The 22,129-nt window shown below is 40.3% G+C and overlaps 1 protein-coding gene and 1 pseudogene across 3 annotated transcripts in view; one reads left to right on the top strand and one right to left on the bottom strand.

Annotated features, from left to right (window-relative positions):
* MAGI3 (membrane associated guanylate kinase, WW and PDZ domain containing 3) overlaps window positions 1-22,129 on the bottom strand; it is a 248,819-nt gene that overhangs the window by 178,009 nt on the left and 48,681 nt on the right. The window lies entirely within an intron of this gene.
* On the top strand, window positions 6,088-6,910 carry LOC122480960 (annotated as a pseudogene).

Genomic DNA, 22,129 nt, shown 5'->3' with positions numbered 1-22,129 from the left:
CAAGAAGATAAAGAATATCTGAAGAGACCCAAAGCCAGAGATTGGAAAAGTAAGTCGCTTATCTATATACCCTCAGAGTCATTTAGGATGAGCTCATTTTTAGAGGTGAAAGCCTAAAATAATCCTTATATAAAGTCAATCAGTTCATTCTATAGACTGACCTAATCCTGATAACAAAACTTAATTAAAAATAGCCTCTCTAAATACAAAAGCTAAACCAATTTCACTTATGCAGATACACTTTTCTTTACAAAGAAAAAAAAATCTGGGGCGCCTGGGTGGCTCAGTCGGTTAAGCCACTGACTTCGGCTCAGGTCATGATCTCGCGGTCCATGAGTTCGAGCCCCGCATCGGGCTCTGTGCTGACAGCCCAGAGCCTGGAGCCTGTTTCGGATTCTGTGTCTCCCTCTTTCTCTCTCCTCCCCTGCTCATGCTCTGTCTCTCTCTTCTCAAAAAATAAATAAACGTTAAAAATTTTAAAAAAAAATCAGCAAATTGAATGTAGATATTAACTAAATTGATTGAAAGGAATAATATATTTGTAAATAACTCACCCAGAATTTCCAAGTTATTCTGAATGGATATCCTTCCAATTGTTTAGAAAGTATTACCCCAAAATGTTACAATGATGAAAAATGAAATCCAACCCCATAATCTTCTAGATAGGTTATCTGGTCTTTTCTTAATATTAGGGGGCTTAAGGATTGAAGCCTACACACACACACACACACACACACACACACACACACACCCTAAATGTAATACAACACTTCCAAAGTATTCATTTCCTGCCCCAACACGGACTAAACGAGGGTACTCATGACTCACACCTTATCTGCCATGCTACTGTGATGTCGTTCGCATCCATCACTCACCATCACTCCCTCCTTACCCATTTTATTTGGCCCAGGCACCTATGTCAGCACCAATCCATTAACATCCAATATGTCACATTATTGCCACCTGCTGCTGCAAAATGTTCTTCTTCTTTTAAGCAACTAACGTAACATTTAAAAATGCATTTGGGGGCACCAGGGTGGCTCAGTCGGTTAAGTGTCCGACTTCAGCTCAGGTCATGATCTCACCGCTTGTGAGTTCAAGCCCCGCATCAGGTTCTGTGCTGACAGCTCAAGGCCTGGAGCCTGCTTCCAATTCTGTACCTCCCTCTCTCTCTGCTCCTCCCCCACTTGCACTCTGTCTCTCTCTTTTAAAAATAAACATTAAAAATTTTTTACAAATGCATTTGGGGCACCTGGGTGGCTCAGTTGGTTGGGGATCCAACTTCGGCTCAGGTCATGATCTCACAGCTTGTGGGTTGGAGCCCCGCATCGGGCTCTGTGCTGACAGCTCGGAGCCTGGAGCCTGCTTGGGATTCTGTGTCTCCCTCTCTCTCTGCCTTTCCCCCACTCATGCTCTGTCTCAAAAATAAATAAACAGGAAAAAAAAATGCACTTGGATTGGGGCACCTGGCTGGCTCAGTCAGTAGGGCGTGTGACTCTCAATCTCAGGGTTGGGAGTTCAAGCCCCACATTGGGCATAGAGATTACTTAATAAATAATAATTAACAAAATGTATTTGGATCATGATACTGTAAATCATTACTTTAAAAGAAATGAGGGCTACCTATATGAAGAAACATCATAGTAATCTGAGCAGGCATGTCACAGTAACCTAAGGGCTAGGACATTAGTCTGCAAGACATCATCCCTAGCAACAGATGAGGGAAAGAACACTGATGTACTACTATACACAGATTATTAATCAGTTAAAACAACTTTTCCCACCCGTTATATAAGCGAACACTGACAATTCTACTCTTTCAACCTCAGGGACACTGGTGGCAAGTAATGTTAGAGGAGAAGAATGGGCGGAGATCAGCCAGTCACTTCAACTCCCAGACAGCAGCTTGGGTAAAGAAAGGATCTTTACTACAGTGATCACACTACACCATGCACAAGGCCTATTCTAACATTAAAACCTAATCCTGGGGCGCCTGGGTGGCTTGGTCAGTTAGGCATCTGACTCTTGATTTCGGCTCAGGTCATGATCTCATGGTTTGTGAGATCAAGCCCTGCACTGGGCTCTGCACAGACAGGGTGGAGCCTGCTTTGGGTTCTCTCCCTCCCCTCTCTTCTCTCTGCCCTTCCCCGGCTCATACTGTCTCTTAAAAGTAAATAGGCAACAACAACCAAAACCCTGAATCCTTATTCTTATATACACCCTCAAGAAGTATTTGAGAATATTAGTCAAATTAGCTGTATATGCTCACATAGAAAATCAACAAAAAGCCCAACTATGATTTTCAGTACAGAGAATCATTCACAGTGCTCTAATTGCCTTTTCTCCACACTACTGCCTCAAAAGAAGCTTCTTGGCTGTATTTCAGTCCAACTGAAGAAAATGATTAAATGCATTATTTGCTCATTCTTTACCAGTATTTGTCTACTTAAAATATAGTGAATACTACCAAAACTAGCACCAGACTTATCTCCTATTATAGCTTATTTTCATTTTTAGTCACTTAAAGTTCCAATACCCATTTATGTGAACCTACCAAAATGCTACATTTGCATATTTTAAAAGGAAAGACTTAAAAGGCTATTTTCAACTACACTTCTAACCCTATTAGAATCAGTGTAAATAGGGGCGCCTGGGTGGCTCAGTCGGCTAAGCCGCCGACTTCGGCTCAGGTCATGATCTCGCGGTCGGGCTCTGTGCTGACAGTTCAGAGCCTGGAGCCTGTTTCAGATTCTGTGTCTCCCTCTCTCTGACCCTCCCCTGTTCATGCTGTGTCTCTCTCTGTCTCAAAAATAAACGTTAAAAAATAAAAATTAAAAAAAAAAAAGAATCCGTGTAAATATACTGACGAGAATTGTCCTTTCACAATCAACATAAACAAAGAAAGAAAAAGTAAGTGTTCTGTGAGCTTAAGCACTTTGCCTTAAATATTTAAAAATAGTAGTTCTCACATTTATTTAGGTGATGGAGTACCAGAACCATTTATGAAACATTTACATGTGTAATTTTTTAAAGAATATTTAATTTTTAAGTATCTGGAGCTGGTGTGATTAATAGGTTTCAATTATTTAATAATAGTTCTAGAAGAAAATGTAAATTGAATCCATTTTCTGAAAACTGGAAAATAATTATTACTTCATTAATTTATCGTCATAAGCGAACTCACTTATCTTAGCAATCGTTTCTCCCTCCGCCTCCCCCAGAATGGCTATCCACAAAAGACACACAATACCAAGTGTTGGTGAGGATATGGAGAAACTGGACTCCTCATACACTGCACTGCCGGCGGGAACACAAGGTGCTGCGGCCACTTTGGAAAACAATCTAGCAGGTTCTCAAATGGCTAAACACAGACGTACCACAGTACTCAGCAATTCTGCCGCTAGGTATAGATCCAAGAGAACAGAAAACACATACTCACATACAAACTTGTATAACAGCATTATGCATAATAGTCAAGAAGGAGAATTGCTCACTTTCCTCCTGTATTATACTGTAGATTCCTTGAGTCTGGGGGTTAATATCTTTGTATTCCTCACAATGCTGTGGACATAAATGTCCATCAACTGGTGAATGGATGAACACAATGTGAAAGCCACACAGCGGAACGTGATCCCACTCTGAAAAGAAATGAAGAGCTAATACTTTGCTAAGACAATGCATGAACCTTGGAAACACACTAAGTGAAAGAAGCCCAGACACAAAAGGCCACATATTGTAGAAACCCACACGAAATGCCCAGAAGAGGTCAACCGATAGGGACAAACAGATTACTGGTTGCCAGGGACTCGGCAAAGATAAGAAAGGCAAGTTCTTGCTAGTGAACATCAGTCTCTTTGTGGGGTGGTAAAAAGTCTCCTGGAATTATAGATTGGTGATAGCCACACAACTTTGTGGATATACTAAAAGCACTGAATCGCACACTATTAAAAGGTAAATTTTACTATATATAATTATAGCTCAATTTTTTAAAGTATCGAACAAACATATAAAAAGTACAGGTGGTAACACTTACAGAGATATTAAATGAAGCCTCTTAAATATTTTATCTATCATGAAACTTGCTCACCCATATGCCTGGTACGTATGTGTTTATGACGTAAACATTTTTATTAAAAGTAACGTCACAACTAGTAACCCATAACTTTTACCACTTTTCAATGTACCCATCAAAAGTTTAGATTAAAAAAGACTTAAAAAGAAGTGCTGCAAATGAAAACAAAACCAAGTATGGGATTAAACCAATTACCCACACTATTCCCTTAGGGTGGTTCACGAATCACTGGTAAATTTTGAGCACCGTAAAAGATCCCGATTCCAGACTGACTTACACAAGGTAAATATCATAACTTTTTGACACCGATTTCTACCAACAAGTCAATGACTGTTTGTTTTTATTCTGTACCACAATAAATGTCTAAAACCTAATATTGAAGCTTTTGCTAGGTCTCAATTCTATCAATTCCCTTCTGGGAAAAAAAAAAAATTTCTACAGAAACTCAGAACAACTGCATGTAATAACTTAAGATCTTACTAACTCAAATTAATATTACTGGAGGACTGTATGAATTATTACTACATTAAAATAATAATGTGTGAATTATTAATATACTAAAATAATCTTACTATTCCTACCACAGAGTAATTCACTTTAATCCTAGCAAAGTATACTGAATTGCCAAGCCAGCATCTGCCTTGGTCTAAAGTCAACTATTCTCCAAGCAGTTATTTCCACAGTATTGTGATGAATACAAAGATATTAACCCCCAGATTCAAGGAATCTATAGTATAATACAGGAGGAAAGTGAGCAGGTAATATAAACTGGGGACAGACTATAAATGTTGAGAATCTTACAGTTTAACCTATATGAGGAAACCATTAAGGGATGTGAATCATCGACTCCTATGTTAGGCAAGCAGAGTACAGGTACAGGAAGACCAGCCAGGAGACTCACACAACAGTCCGGATGATAAGGATGGAGAATCTAAATTAAATAATGGCAGGGGAAGGACAGATGAGGAAAGGTTCCTGCATCTTATTTATAAGGTAGAACCAACGGGATTTGGGTGGCTGCATAGAGAGGAGGCAATGTCACTTAGAAGTTAAGGCTTGCTAGGATTTGCAAACACATTCCTGGGTTAGAGGTTTGGCCCTGACCCATTTCAGCTGTTGATGTCGGGCAAGGACTTCATGTCTACGGGTTTCCGTTTCCTCTGTAAAATGGAGATAATAATAGTGTCTACATGTCATAGGGTTGTTGTAAGGATTGAATACATGTAAAGCCTGCTACATAGAATGACAAGGTTAACCATAATCTCACAGACCATGACAGGAAATACAGGAAGAACTGTAAATGGGGATAAGCATGGAGATTAGCTAAGTACACTCGATTTCTGCTTGGGCCCCACAGACAGAATCTGTAAGTCTAGAGAATGGTGAATGCCACAACAGGATTTGTGGAAGTAAATTAAAATATAACAAAAAATTTCCAGCTATGAAAGGCCTTGAACACCATGCTACAGGATTTTGGACTTAATAAAAAACCTACTGTCTCCTAAATATAGAGTTCGGAGTTTATCTACTGTATCGTGCTATTTATTTCCTAGGTGAGAAAACTGAGACGCGCAAAATGAAGAGACATCCCAAAAGTCACACCACTCATTGATATACATGGTATAAGCATGTTAATAGATTAAACGCTGGCTCTCTACTCCTCCCCATTCAACAGACAGCCGCATCTTCTGACGCCAATACCAAACAAGTCCCCAAGACATGATGCTGAAGGTTGGAGTAAACAGATTTGGCCATCCAGGGTGCCTGTTCACCTGGGCTGCTTTTTTTTTTTTTTTAATTTTTTTTTTTTCAACGTTTATTTATTTTTGGGACAGAGAGAGACAGAGCATGAACGGGGGAGGGGCAGAGAGAGAGGGAGACACAGAATCGGAAACAGGCTCCAGGCTCTGAGCCATCAGCCCAGAGCCTGACGCGGGGCTCGAACTCACGGACCGCAAGATCGTGACCTGGCTGAAGTCGGACGCTTAACCGACTGCGCCACCCAGGCGTCACCTGGGCTGCTTTTAACCCTGGCAAAGTAGATATGTCACCACCAATTATCCCTTCATTCTCCTCAACTATATGCTCTACCTATTCCAGTATGATTCCAGCCATAGCAAATTCAATGGCACAGTCAGAGCTGAGAATGGCTAAACTTTTCCCCAATGGACAGCCCATCTCCTCTTCCAGGAGTGAGATCACACCAACATCAAATAGGGTGATGCTGGTGCTGAGTATGCGGTCGAGTCTTCACCACCATGGAGAAGGCTGGGGCTCACTTGAAGGGTGGGCCCAAGAGGGTCATCATCTCTGCCCCTTCTCCTGATGCTCCCATGTTTGTGATGGGCATGAACCACGAGAAGCATGGTAACTCTCTCGAGATCGTCAGCAATGCCTCTTGCACCACTAACAGCGTGGCTCCTCTGGCCAAGGTAATCTTGATAACTTTGGCAACATGGAAGGACTCATGACTCATGACTCCATGCCATCACTGCCACCCAGAAGACCATGGACGGCCCCTCTGGAAAGCCGTGGCATGACAGCTGAGGGGCCACCCAGATCATCATCCCTGCTTCTACTGGCACTGCCACGGTGTAAGAAAGGTCATCCGTGAACGTAACAGGAAGCTCACAGGCATGGCCTTCTGGGTCCCTACCCCCAACGTGTCAGTCATGGATCTGAACTTCTGCCTAGAAAAAGCTGCCAAACACCACGACATCAGCAAAGAGGGGAAGCAGGCACTAGAGGGCTCCTTTAAGGGCATCCTGGACTACACTGAGGACCAGGTTGTCTCCTGCAACTTTAGTAAGTGTCACTTACTCTTCCACCTCTGATGCTGAGGCTGAATTGCTCTCAATGACCACTTTGTCAAGTTCTTTTCCAGGTATGACAAATAAATTTGGCTCAGCTACCAGGTGGTGGGCCTTATGGTCCACATGGCCTCCAAGGAATAAGAGCCCCCTGGACCACCAGCCCCAGCAACAGCAAGAGGTAAAGAGAGGCCCTCAGCTGCTGGGGAGTCCTTGCACCAACTCATCCCCCAACACAGTGAGACTCTCCCGACCTCCACAGTTTCTAGCCCAGACCCCCTTGAAGAAGGGGAGGGGCTTGGGGAGTCCTACCTTGCCAAGTACCATCAATAAAGTATATTGTCCACAGCCAAAAAAAAAAAAAAAAAAAAAATTTAAATGCTATTCATACTCTTCATTTGCTTAACAAAACTGAATCCTTAAATGAAACTTCCTTCTCTCTCCATTGTTATGGTAATGGAAAATTTGAAAGTACTGGGATAAAAATTAAAAGGATTTAATGTAATAAAGTAATGATGTTTATAACATAGGTTTTCAACAAATATCATTAAATCTCTTCTTTAAAAAATAAGCAAGTACAGAATTTTAGGAAAAATTATTTCACTGATGATATGATCAATTTTTATTTATCTTATTTTGAAATTAAAAGAATTTTTAGTATAGTTGACAAATTTTATGTTTTATTCTTTTTAAGTTTTTTTATTTTTGAGAGACAGAGAAAGCGAGTGGGGGAGGGGCAGAGAGAGTGGGAGAGAGAATCCCAAACAGACCCCTACTTTAAGCACGGAGCTGATGTGGGACTCGAACTCCCAAACCGCAAGGTCAGGATCTAAGCCGAAACCAAGAGTCGGATGCTTAACCAACTGAGCCACCCAGGTACCCCAAGACATGACAAATTTAAAATATGAAAATGTGTCTTGAATGGTAATTTTAAAATTGTTTTAGTCAAGTAAATATATTTCCTAAAATACATGTTACAGAACTGTAACATTTGTTTTATTTTGAGAAATATAGTTACAGAGACAGTAACAGTTATAAGAAGCTTTCTTTCTGTAGTCCTAAGACCCCAGTACACAAAGACACTGTATGAATTAATGGAGTATCTAGAAGACTCTGTTGTAAATCTCTAAATGCCAATAATGACCACTACTTTTTTCTCTTTCCTTTTTCTTTTTATAATTTACTCCTTTCAGTGCATGCAGCCTTCCTTCTGGGTCCACTTCCGTCCTAAGCTTCATATGCTTCTGCCAGAATGGTGCTTACCCAGAACAAAGCTTCTCTCTCAGTACTCAACAAGGCACCATTACTATATTCTGTACATAAAACATTTCAACTCTAATCAGAAGCAAAGCTATATGGGCAAAAAATAAGACCAGCCAATGGGCAAAAGTTTTTGTAGACATCATAACCAGAACAATATAATAAATTATATGCGATGTCAAGGCCCTCAGAATCCTAGCTTTTAGTTTAAAAATAAGTTATATTTTATAAAGAAGCTTGAATGCTTTAATGAAAGAATCTCCTTCCAGATCCGTGGTATCATAAGAACTATCTTCATTTAGTTCTTGAATCAGAGTAAAAATATGTTTTTAATTTACTGCACACCATTAACATAAGAATATGAATACCAAAGTTTATGAACTCTTTTGCAACCTAATTTAATCATACCCACACATTAATAAATGTTTGATTATTCTTGTTTTCATTTCAGACAAATTATATTGGACTTGATGTCCATAAAATTTTAAGATATTTCATTTTACTTCTAAGAAAACCCCATGTTGTGGTTTGCAACATCTCTCATTACTGAGGAAGAAAATTGCTGAGCCAAAAGAAACTAATTACAAAGAGATGAGGCAGTATAAAGAAATAATCTATGGGTATAAATTTTCAATTGTTGGTCCTGTAAGGGAAAATGGAACAGATTATTTTAAGTACTCAACAGTGAACTTTTAGCCTAAGTAGGCCATCCTCCTGACTACCATCTATTCAAGCAAAGGAGGAGGACTTTTAGGACAAGAAAGCCTGCCTTTTCTTACCAGAAGACCACGACAGGAAGGGTCAGCAGCACTTTACTTTGCATTTAAATGGTCCTACAACTAAACTGGGCCAAGAAGCATCCTGATAGAAAAATTGTTAAAAACGGATCGATTTTACCTGAAAGAATTCAAACAAGAACTGAACAAAAACAAAAAAAACCCGTTTCATAACAGACATGAAGTGCCAATTGAAAATTATATTTACAGGGGCACCTGGGTGGCTCAGTCGGTTGAGTGTCCGACTTTGGCTCAGGTCGCGATCTCGCGGTCCGTGAGTTCGAGCCCCGCGTCGGGCTCTGGGCTGATGGCTCAGAGCTTGGAGCCTGCTTCCGATTCTGTGTCTCCCTCTCTCTCTGTCCCTCCCCCGTTCATACTCTGTCTCTCTCTGTCTCAAAAATAAATAAACATTTAAAAAAAAATTATATTTACATACACCCAAGTGAAATTTACTTTATTGAAATAACATTTTTCACTAATTCCAAGTGCCAAGACATGTAATGCTAATCTGAGAATGCAGACTCTATGCGTTAACCAATTATTTTTTGGGAGTGACCTTGGTATGACTTACCACAACAAAATCAACTTTTCAGTAACACAGATGGTAGACCAGACACTGCCAATGTTTTAAGCTTGGAAAACGCTTTTAATTTTTTTTTTTATTTCCCCATGCTGTGCTTACTGTTTTACATATGTCTCTGACTGCCAAAGAATTGTTAACTAATCGGCATGAGATTCATTTTGTTAGTACACAGCTGGGTACTTTAGTCATATAACATCTGCTTCTCAACCCATCTTCTGCCTTTGCTTCATCTACCTCACAACGGTTTCTAAAAGTTGTCACATTAAAGCATATATGCCTCCCAATATTTGGAAGTTGGACCCGATCATCATCGCTATGTGTATTATTATTTTCCAAAATTATCAGTGGCTTCTGAATAACTAAAAACCATTCAGTAAACCTAAGTTGTGGAAAATCTGGCATTAACATCAATTTGTAAAACACAGTGGAGCCAAAGAATGAAGCTTAATAAGAGTCATGCAATAAACAGAGGTGCCTGGGTGGCTCAGTCGGTTGGGCGGCCGACTTCCGCTCAGGTCATGATCTCATGGTTCGTGGGTTTGAGCCCTGCGTCGGGCTCTGTGCTGACAGCTCGGAGCCTGGAGCCTGCTTTGGAATCTGTGACTCCCCCTCTCTCTCTGCCCGCTTCCCAGCTCATGCTCTGTCTCTGTCTCTCAAAAAATAAATAAACGTTAAAAAAAAAATTTTTTTTTAAAGTCATGCAATAAACAGACATTATTCTTTGCATATATATCTCTAAGCTCTCTGAGTGAAGCTCTAATGGAAAAACAACTGAAGCTTCAAAATGTGAATATTAAAAAGAAAAAATTATATGATGTACACACAGGAAAGAACATTCTGCATTCTGCATTCAAGGCTCAGATCTTCTGTACACTTTACTTTTTAATATAGAGGGACTAATTAACCAGTCCCTGAGTCACTTCAGATGAGTGTTACTCCAGCATCCTACCAACACACAGAAAGGTGAGGCTCAAACATAGACATTCAACTCACGTTGCACACTATTCCAAGTGTTTGTTTTCAAATGGGTTGGAAGTCAATGAATATCTCTGTATAGGAATAACGTATGAGGGTAGTTAGATCTCAGGTCAGGCTCCAAAATGTGAATGAAGTAGAGACCTAATGACGGTATATAATACCAACACCCTTCCTACCACTGTCTGTAGAGCAAATTCTGCTCTAGAAATGAGCAGAATGAGCATGACAGACACGTCCCCCCTCACCTGCAAAGCAGAAGGAGCTCCACAGTCCAGTTTCCCTTTCCTCCCCCATCAGCCAAAAACCAACAGGATGAGCAGGTGGAAGGAGGTCTAATAATTGTAAAAAATTCCAACACCAAGAAGCTGGGTGGTAGGAGGCAGAACTAAAGAAGATCCTGTTGTTCTGAGTCCGATGAGGGGGGCAGGGGAAGTCCCAAACATAAGATACTAAGGGAGAAGTAGTGACTTTGGGAACACCACCAACTTCGGGCTGTGGAAGCTGAAGCTTTTGGTCTCTCTCAAAGAACAGCAACACCTCAAACCACCCAAAGGACTCCAATGACACTATAAGGTCGTGTTGCTGTCTGTCTAGGGGTAATTGTCGTCCATCTGGCTTTTGTTGTTTGGTGTGTTAGCTGGGGGAGGTGGGCGGTGGGGGTGAGGGACGAAGTCAGAAGCTGTAGCAGTTTTTTGTAAGAGTGGATAAGCCAATGCGATCAGAAAAATGACTGAAAAGCTGTTTTGCGAGATGTTAGCACCTAGATAATTCTAGAAGGACAAGAAGGACATAGCGGATCTGCTCTTGGCCTTACCTTGATAGGGATTAAAAGTGAGCACACTCACTTGTTCACTGCCTCAGCCTAATGAGGTGACAAGCACACCTAGTGACTGTTTTCGGTGCTCTGTCCTCACACGTAGCAGCAACCCAACTACTGCGGAAGGTACGACTCCAGTTTTATGGGAGGGACCGGTGTGCTCGTCCCTTGTGGAGGTGAAAGATGAAGAATGATTACTGGTCTGAGGCCCATCCCAACCCCCCATGTCACAGTCGTCCTCATAGCTGGGGTAATGGCGGGACTGTGGCTAGGAGAGCAGTTAGCCATTACTGTGGTCCACGCCTCCTTGCTTTCTCCAGCTCTTGACATGATGCGGGAGACTTCAGAGATACCCTGCCACTATGAGAAAAAGAAACTTAAGTCACTGAAGACGATTCGCCAGACTTATGTGAAGCCATTTAAATCTTTCTTTGCTTGAACCTTTGTTAGTCGGTCTTTCTTTTGCCTATAGCTAAATATAGTGCGATCCGATACGCAGCACCATAAAACCCTCTTTCTACATTATTTTGATTCTCACTGCAATCGCCTGAAGTAGGCAGTGTTATTAGCCACATTTTTCAAAAGGGAAAACAGATTTATGGAGATGATCAAACTTGCCAACAGTTGGTGAAATGGCAAATTAGAATTTAAACCCAGATCTGTCTGAGGTCCAAGTCCATGTTCTTTCTGCTACCTTGATGCCCACCATCAACCGCTCCATCCTTATGACTGAGGAAGCAGCGAGGTCAAAGGAAATCGCCAGAGACTAGAGTCAAACCAGGCCTGGGTTTAAATCCTGACTCTACTACTTACTAACTATATATCACTGGGCAAATCAACTTCAGTTTTCTGAAGTATAAAATGGAGAGAATAACATGTCCTTCCAAAATTGTTGTGGCAATTGAATTCATTCGAGTGTTTCCAAAATAACTAAGCATGTTCCCTGGCATATGAGATGTTCAAACTTCAGTTTCCCTTCCCCCTCTCCGTTCTATCATTTAAGTGCTCTGCGCAAAGCATGGAGAGAGAGAAAGAGAGAAAAGAGTCCATTTGTGTTCTCACAAAGCTCATGGCCAAGGGAGGTGACAAATAATACCATACAGTCATCTTAGAGGCTTACGTACGACGCTGGGAAACATAGAAGAGGAGAGATCATGAAGTGACTGGAGGAAATGACCTCTGAACAGGCTTAAAGGAGCTTGCCCAGCCATGAGAAAGGGCAGGCAACAAGCACAAGAGTGCTCTAGGCAGAGGGAACAGTCTGTGCAAAGGCACAGAGGGAAGAGAAAACAAGATATACTTCAGGAACTACAAGTCATTCAATATAACTGGGGCTCATTGAAGAGTGACCAGAGAAGGGGCTCGAGAGTTAGGCGAGGAACAGACTACAAAAATCCTTATACAGGGGCACCTGGGTGGCTCAGTTGAGCGTCTGACTTTGACTCAGGTCATGATCTCCCAGTTCTTGAGATCAAGCCACCACCCACCCCTCCTTCACGCTCTCTGCTCTCAGAACAGAGCGTGGTTTGGATTCCTTCTCTCCCTCTCTCTCTGCCCAACCCCACCCCACTCTCACAAACGTACGTACTCCCTCAAAAATAAATAAATATTTTAAAAATATTTAAAAAAAAAGTCCTTATATAAAAAAGGATGATTGCCAGTGAAGGTCGAGGGGGTATACTGAAGAAAGATCCCCCCCTCCCCCACCGCAAAAGTCGTATACAAAGAGAACGTAAGGAAACAAGCCTCTGAGCTTCTGAACTATTAACCATGCCACTCTAAATACAAGTTACAAAAAAAAAAAAAAAAAAAAAAAAGATTAATTCTATACATTTTTGGACTGAAAAAGTAAGTGAATATATGGAATACATATGTATTCAATATATACAAAGGTAGTAAACAGATAGTCCTGCCAGTGGCAGACCTGGTTAAATAAGTGAATGAAAAATCAAGTAATCTCTAAATTCTGCCTTCTTTTCCTGTCTACTACCTGAGGGGGAAAAAAATCTGAAAAACACATTAATTTCAAGATAATGAGATGGGCGAGAAAGAGAAAGAAGGGAGGAAAGCAAGGGTCTAGAAAAATCAAGTTATTTAGCTAGTTATGAATGAAGGAAGTAGTAATCCACTTAAAATGGAACAGATGCTTGCTCTAATTCCAACTCTACTATTCTTATTAAACATTAATAAATAAGGACAAGTTGAATTTCAAGCTTGTAAAGATTAAAAAAGAAATATTAAAATTTAAGCAATACTAACATTAAGCAATAGTTATGTAAAGTTACATTAAAAAAAAAAAAAAAGTATTGTAAAAAGTAGGCCAAGCATGGGAGTGGGGAGAAAAAACATCAAAGGAATTAGATTTCTGAGACTGTTACTTTTCATTTCTTTATTTTACTTTTTTAAATGTTTATTTTTGACAGAGAGACAGAGACAGAGAGACAGAGTGCAAATGGGGTAGGGGCCGAGAGAGAGGGAGACACAGAATCTGAAGCAGGCTCTAGGCTCTGAGCTCAAACTTCTAAACGGTGAGATCATGACCAGAGCCAAAGTCAGATGCTTAATGGACTGAGCAACCCAGCACCCCCCGCCCTTAATTACTTTATTTTAAAACAGCCTTAAAATATTTGGTACAATATTGTTTTTATTCTTATTTGAATTCTTTGTCAATGCTATGTTCAAATGACTACAGATGTATCCTCACAAAAATCTGGAATGTCTTAGGGGGGGGAAAGGAAGACCTTTTCTTTTTGTGTATTACATACACACCCACACAAGTTACTTCACTCTGGGAGTAGAGACTGAATAAAACATAGTATGTAATTCATCTGGTCAAAGTAACTACCAGACTGATAATAATCAGTACCTTTCCAAGGAGCAGTTTGGAGTGCAGAACTGCAGCACAACAAAATGGGCTTTCCACTGCTTTTTAAATAAAAATTTTTCCAAAAAAGATTCAGAATTTTAAGAGTGACCTTGCTTTAACGTTTATTTATTTTTGGGACAGAGAGAGACAGAGCATGAACGGGGGGAGGGGCAGAGAGAGAGGGAGACACAGAATCGGAAACAGGCTCCAGGCTCTGAGCCATCAGCCCAGAGCCTGACGCGGGGCTCGAACTCACGGACCGCGAGATCGTGACCTGGCTGAAGTCGGAGGCTTAACCGACTGCGCCACCCAGGCGCCCCATAGTGACCTTGCTTTAATAGAACTTGTGCAACTACAATTCCGCCCCCAAAGTGTTTCAACAAAACAACAACAACAACAACAACAAAAGGATGTTTATTAAAGGATTACCACAAAGGGGGAAAAGTGCTGTTTCACATTCCCTTTGAAGTAGTAACATTATTACCCAGATCGACAGTTAAGTAACATCCTTTCCATTTTAAGTAAATGAAAAAGTTAACACCACTCCCAAATAGCCTAGCTTTTCATTTTGAATATTTTAAACCTCCTTGCTGACCTATGGATTAATTCATTAATCACTTGTAAATAAAAACACAGAATAAAAATCACTTAGGCTTTAAATATACGAGCTGCTGTGTAGAATCTTTACCCTTCTTACAAACCAACTGGCCATGAGAGAAATCTGCTTTTATCTCATTAAGGTTTTCATGTCCTAATTTGGTTCTCTACACATAACAAAATTTAATACAGAAGGCAATTACATGATTTCACCTAAATAAAAGTACATATTTTGCCAACATGCTGGAATTATAAAGAGCTTAATGAGAAGAAAATTATTGTTTTTTAGACTTTTTTCTGATCAAACTATAATTTCTGTAAATCTACAAAATAGTTTACATTATTCTATAAGAATTCTAATTATTCATCATTTTGAATTGCTCAGATATTAAATAATTCATCTGACATCAGCTGTCACAAAATGCACGTTTATATGCATGCTTTTCAACAAGCATTATTTCCAAACACTTAATTCAATCCCCACACTCACTGTGACAAATATGAGGCACTTAAAGATTTATGGGGCTCTTGGGTGGCTCAGTCAGTTAAGCATCCATCCAGCTCTTGATTTTGGCTCAGGTCATGATCCGGGAGTTGGGAGATTGAGCCCCGTGTGGGGCTGGCGTGCTGATATGGGATTCTCTCCCTCTCTTTTTGCCCTTCCCCTGCTCTTTCTGAATTACTTTTTCAAAGAACTGAAAAGACACTGGAAGATGCAGAGTGATAACCAGGTGCTATGTGCATTTCCAAAACCCATGACTTAAGAAAGATCAATCCAAAATATCAGAACATCATTTGCTACATCTCACGGAATGGTTAAGTGGGATGCCAGAAGAAGTTAAAATCCCATGGAGTTTTTCTTTGCTCTCCTTTTTCCACCCGGTGAATATTTATATTCTAGCCTTCCGTAATATTTCAAACCTTAGAGATTTAAATATAAAGACCTCCCTCCACACATCAACTACGTTTAATTCCTCTCTGTGACACCAGCACCTTGCACAGTGGCTGACGAATGGTAAGCACTCAAAAAATGTTTATTAAATAAATGGGTGAGTGACTGAACCAAGAATGAAAGAATAACTAAATGATATGACTATCTAATAACATGTTACAGAGAATCATACCATTAATTCTTTTCAGGTAATAAATCACTCCTCTAAATTGTCCTTAATTTCTGAAGGCCTTCATTTACAAAATTCATATGCACATTCTCAAAATGCTTCAAGTAGGCTGGCAACTGTGAAAATAGAGACACTTCCAAATTTACACATTAATATTTTTGAGAGTCAAGTGGAAGGAAAGAGAAAGTGAGTATCACTGTAATTCAGAATGAAAAGAAGCTATTATAATTATTATACTGAAGGTCAGAATTTATTTAGCTATTTAAAAGTCAGTCAAGAATAATCATTTTGGGTGAAACTCAATGAAACAGAAAACCAAAGAGGCTATTACCATGAACAAATGCTTATTAAATGCCCATTATGTATAGGGCACTATCATAACACTAAAAGCTCATTTTCCTTGAGGAAGAAGAATTTAGAACTTCAAACCTGTGTTCTAAAATGTGTAAGACATGCTGTCCTTGGAAATTCAGTACCAAGAATTTTACAAATGAATATCCAAGAAGAGAGTGAACTACTTATCAAAACAGTATGTGAATTTCAACGTCAGTAGGCTTGGTTTTCAAAACATACATGTCGCATAACACCAACTACTGCAGCTATGAAAATCAAAAGTGATGCAGTAAATGCCTTAAAGATAAAACTTCACAAGAATAAAACACAGAAGACTTATGGGTGAAAAATGGTTTGGAGACAGGGGCGCCTGGGCAGCTCCCAAGGTTAAGTGTCTGACTTTGGCTCAGGTCATGATCTCACAGTTCATGAGTTTGAGCCCTGCGTTGGGCTCTGTGCTGACAGCTCAGAGCCTGGAGCCTGTTTTGGATTCTGTGTCTCCCTCTCCCTCTGCCCCTACTCCACTCATACGCTCACTCGCTTTCTCTCTCTCTCTCTTTCACAAATAAATAAGCATTAAAAAAATTTTAAATGGTTTGGAGACATAATGGTAAAACAAAACCTGATATACTAATCTTACTTAAAAAAAAAACAGTATTACTAAAAATACTTTTGTAGTATGTATGTAGTATGAATGCAAGAACTTTCCTTCCTTGTCTGTTTTGTTTACTTCTACCATAGCACTGTGCCTGACAGAGTAGGTATACAGTAAATATTTGTTGAATGAAAATGGAAAAATGTCAATAAGGCAGGACCCTGGTCTTCAAACACCTTACTAAGGAGATATTGAATTACTAATCACAACTCAGCATTAACCAGTGCTAAAATAGAGTGTGTCAGAGAAACATAGAGTATAGAGCATACTGTCAGGAAATGCCTCCAAGAGGTGAGCGAACCTGAAAGAGAGCCGAATTAACCAAGAAAATGAGGGAAGAAAGTCATACTATTGTTTTCATTCCATAAACATTTATAAAACATGACTGAAAGTACAGGTAGGTGAAAAATCAGAGGGACTATTCAGGGACATGCAAGCAGGACAGAATGGCTAAATTAGGGGCATATTGGGGAGGTATAATGAAACATGAGAATTTATTGTCATTGATAGAATATATTATACTCTACAAAGGCAAAGACCTCTTTTTTTTTTTTTTTTTACTACTTGTGGGAGGCTGTAACTTATCTCCTCCTTTTATTCACACCTCTTGAAATGTGATTTTATAGCTCTTTCCGTTAAAAAAAAAAAAAAAAAAAAAGAGTCCTTTATTCCATCTGTTGGATTTCAGCCAACCTTGTGACTTGCTTTTGCTAACAGAATATAGCAAAAGCAACAATGTGCTAGTTCCAAATGTAAGCTTCAAAAATCTTGTATGCTTCCACTCTGTCTTGGAACACTGTTGCTGCCATGAAAAGCCTAGTCTAGCCTATTGAATGATGGGAGATACACAGCCCAGTCAATTCCCTTTGCCTTAGACCAGGGATCAGCAAACTCTTTCTGTAAGGGACAGACAGTGAAAACTTTAGGCTTTAAGGGCCATATAGAATCTGTCACATATTCCTCTTTTGTTTTTTTATTTTACAATCTTTATATCTTCAAAAATATAAACAACATTCTTAGCCTAGGGACCATGCAAAGATTTCCAACCCCTGCCTTAGATGACGCCCAACCAACTCCCAGAAGCACAACTGTCTAGCTGACTATAAATGCATGACAGCCCAGCCAAGACCAAAAGGACCTCACTCACAACAAGCCCAGTACAAACTGTCGACCGAGAATCACGAACTAAATAAATGGTTGTTTCTTGCCACTATGTTCTGAGGGGCTAGTTAATCATTGAAAGCTTACAGATATACTACTCCAGCTGTAATGCCTACAACAGTACCGGCCACTTAGTAGAGACATTCACTAAATACCCAGGAAATAAAATAATGAATCGGTAGAATTACAGGAGTCAGAACATGACATTTTATGCCAGGTTTTGCAAACTCAAAGGTCCACAGGAGCTAGACAAGTAAGTTATCAGTACAGAGAACAGATTTGAAAGCAGTGGAAGGGACACCACACCAAGAGGCTAGGAAAACACCTGGGAGGCCACAGACAGTCTAGGTGAGGACAAAGGCAGTAGGAGTGGAAAGGGAAAACAAGGAACAAAGTCAAAACTACCTGAGGTAGAAGCAAAAGATTTTCGGCAGAGACTGTCCAACTGGATGAGAATTCAAGATCTGAGTATATGTCGTCTGCAAGTAACATACTTTAGATTCAAAGATATATACTTTTGCATAAATGGTGCTGGGGCAATGGGATACCCACTTGCAAAAAGATGGATTTGAATCTTTCTTACTCCATACACAAAAATTGACTCAGACCACAGACCTAAATGTAAGAACTAAATTCTAAAACTCTTACAGGAAAATATAGGAGTACATCTTTGAGATCTTGAATTAGCCAACGATTTCTTAAATATGGCGCCAAAAGCACAGGATAAAAGACAAAATTGATCAACTGAACTTAATGCAAACTAAAGTCTTTTGTACTTCAAGACACCATTCAATGGCTAGAATCAACAACACAAGAAACAACAGGTGTTGACAAGGATGCAGAGAAAGGAGAACCCTCTTGCACTGTTGGTGGGAATGCAAACTGATATAGCCGCTCTGGAGAACAGTATGAAGGTTCCTCAGAAAGCTAAAATAGGGGCATCTGGGTGGCTCAGTCGGTTGAACATCTGACTTCGGCTCAGGTTATGAGCTCACGGTTCATGAGTTTGAGCATCACATCGAGCTTGCTGCTGTCAGACTGCCAGCACAGAGCCCACTTTGGATCCTCCATCTCCCACTCTCTACCCCTCCCCTGCTTGTGCTCTACCAAAAACAAGCATACATTTAAAAAAAAAAAAAAGCTAAAAATAGAACTACCCTATGATCCAAAAATTGCACTATTAGGTATTTACCCAAAGGATACAAAAATAGAGATTCGAAGGGATACATGCACCCCATGTTTACAGCAGCATTATCAACAATAACCAAATTATGGAGAGAGCCCAAATGTCCATCGACTGATGAATGGATAAAGAAAATGTGGTGTATACATATGCAACGGAATATTACTTGGCCATCAAAAGGAATGAAATCTTGCCATTTGCAATGGCGTGGATGGAGCTAGAATGTATTATGCTAAGTGAAATAAGTCCATCAGAGAAAGACAAATACCGTATGATTTCACTCACATGTGTAATCTCAGAAACAAAGCAGATGAACATACGGGAAGGGGAGAGGGGAGAGAAGAAAGGGAAACAAATCACAAGAGACTCCTAACAATAGAGAACAGAGTTGATGGAGGGAGGTGGGTGACGAGTATCAAGGAGGGCAACTCATTGCGATGAGCACCGGGTGTTGAATGCAACAGATCACTGAATTCTCCTTTGAAACCAATACTGCAGTGCATATTAACTGACTAAAATTTAAATTAAAAGAAAAAAATCACCATTCAAGAGAGTAAAAAGGCAGATTAGGCAAATCCATAGATAGAAGGTAAGTGGCTGCCAGGGGCTAGAGGGAGTAGGAATGGAGAATAGCTCCTAGCAGATATTGGGTTTCTTGTGGGTAATGAAAATATTCTGAAATTACCTAGCAACGATGGTTGCACAACCTCGTGAATATACCAAAACCCACTGAATTGTGCACTTTAAATTGTGCACATATTATGGTACGTGAATTACATCTCAAGTTATTTTAAGAGTTAAAAAATAACCCATAGACCAGGAGAAAAAAATTTTAAATCGTACATTTAATAAGAGACTTGTATCTAGAATATACAGAGAACTCATAAGGCTCAATAATAAAAAGACAACTAACTCAATTTTTACACAGGCAATAGCTAATAAGGTCATGAAAAGATGCTCAACGTCATTAATCATGAAGGATGTACAAATTAAAACCAAATGAAATGCCCTTTCTTACCCACTAGAATAGCTGTAACCAAAAAGACAATATCAAATAATGAGACCGTAGAGAAAGGAGAACCTTTCTCCTGTACACTGCTGGTGGGAATACAAAATGGTGTAGCCACTTTGGAAATCAGTTTGGCCCCCTCTTTAAAAAGTTACACAAAGATTTACTGTATGACCCAGCAATTCTACACTTAGGGAACCATCCAGAGAAATGAAAACATATGTTTTCACACAAAGACCCATATACAGGGGCACCTGGGTGGCGCAGTCGGTTAAGCGTCTGACTTCAGCCAGGTCACGATCTCGCGGTCCGTGAGTTCGAGCCCCGCGTCAGGCTCTGGGCTGATGGCTCAGAGCCTGGAGCCTGTTTCCGATTCTGTGTCTCCCTCTCTCTCTGCCCCTCCCCCGTTCATGCTCTGTCTCTCTCTGTCCCAAAAAATAAAATAAACGTTGAAAAAAAAAAAACAAAAAAACAAAAAAAACAAAAAAAAAACCAAAGACCCATATACATACAAGTGTTCACCCAAGCATTACTCACAACAGTCCAAACCTAGAAACATCCCAAATGCCCATCAACTGCTGACTGAATTAAAAAACTCTGACATATCCACACAATGGAATGCTACTCAGCAATGAAAAGGAAGAACGCAGGGCACCTGCAGTGGCTCAGTCAGTTAAACATCCGCCTGCGGCTCAGGTCATGATCTCAAATCTCAGGTCCGTGAGTTCGAGTCCCACGTCGGGCTCTGTGCTGACCGCTCAGGACCTGGAGCCAGTTTCAGATTCATTGTCTCCTTCTCTCTGCCCCTCCCCCCGCTCACATTCTGTCTTGGCCTCTCAAAAATAAACATTAAAAATATATATATTTAGAAAAAATAAAAAGGAACAACGTACTGATACGAAATGCACCATGAATGAACTCAAAAACAATACGCTCAGTGAAGGAAGTCAGACAGAAAAAACACATATTGTATGATTCTATTCACATGAAATGTTCAAAAAAAGGGGGCAAATCTAGAGATAAGTAGATTCTAGTTGCCTGGGAGTGAGGATGAAAATGAGGAGCAGCTGTAAATGGGTGTGAGTGAAGTTTCTTTTCAAGGTGATGGAAAGGTTATAAAATTAGATGTGGTGATGGTGCTACCATTCTAGAAATATACTAAAATTTATTGAATTGTAGCCTTTAAACAGGTGAATTTTATGATATGTAAATCATAATCTCCATAAAGTGGTTTTAAAAAAAAAGAATCAGCAGGATTCAGCGACTGATTAGCAGTGGTGAAAAAGTGGGAGAAATCTAAAAACAAAAACAAAAACCCCACATGTTTAGCTGCAACAACGGGTGTGGATGGGAGTGGCGTTTACTGAAAAGGCAGAGTGGAAAGGAGAGGAACAGGTTTATTGGGGGAAAATAATGAATCTGGTTTCGGGCATACTGAAGATTATGGGCTGACATAAAGGCATCCAACGGAAGATGACAAAAAAGCAGTATGAGAAACAGATTTAAGAGTCAACAAACGTGGAGGCGCCTGGGTGGCTCAGTCAGTTGAGCATCCGACTTCGGCTCAGGTCATGATCTCGCTGTCTGTGACTTCGAGCCCCGCATCGGGCTCTGTGCTGACAGCTCAGAGCCTGGAGCCTGCTTCGGATTCTGTGTCTCCTCCCTCTCTCTCTGCCCCTCCCCCACTCATGCTCTGTCTCTGTTTCTGAAATAAATAAACATTAAAAAAAAAAAAAAAACAATGGGGCGCCTGGGTGGCGCAGTCGGTTAAGCGTCCGACTTCAGCCAGGTCACGATCTTGCGGTCTGTGAGTTCGAGCCCCGCGTCGGGCTCTGGGCTGATGGCTCAGAGCCTGGAGCCTGTTTCTGATTCTGTGTCTCCCTCTCTCTCTGCCCTTCCCCCGTTCAT

Source organism: Prionailurus bengalensis, chromosome C1 (genome assembly GCF_016509475.1).
Source record: "Prionailurus bengalensis isolate Pbe53 chromosome C1, Fcat_Pben_1.1_paternal_pri, whole genome shotgun sequence".
Lineage (NCBI taxonomy): Eukaryota > Metazoa > Chordata > Mammalia > Carnivora > Felidae > Prionailurus > Prionailurus bengalensis.
Note: the sequence above shows the minus strand (reverse complement) of the source record. Positions and strands in the feature narration are given on the sequence as shown.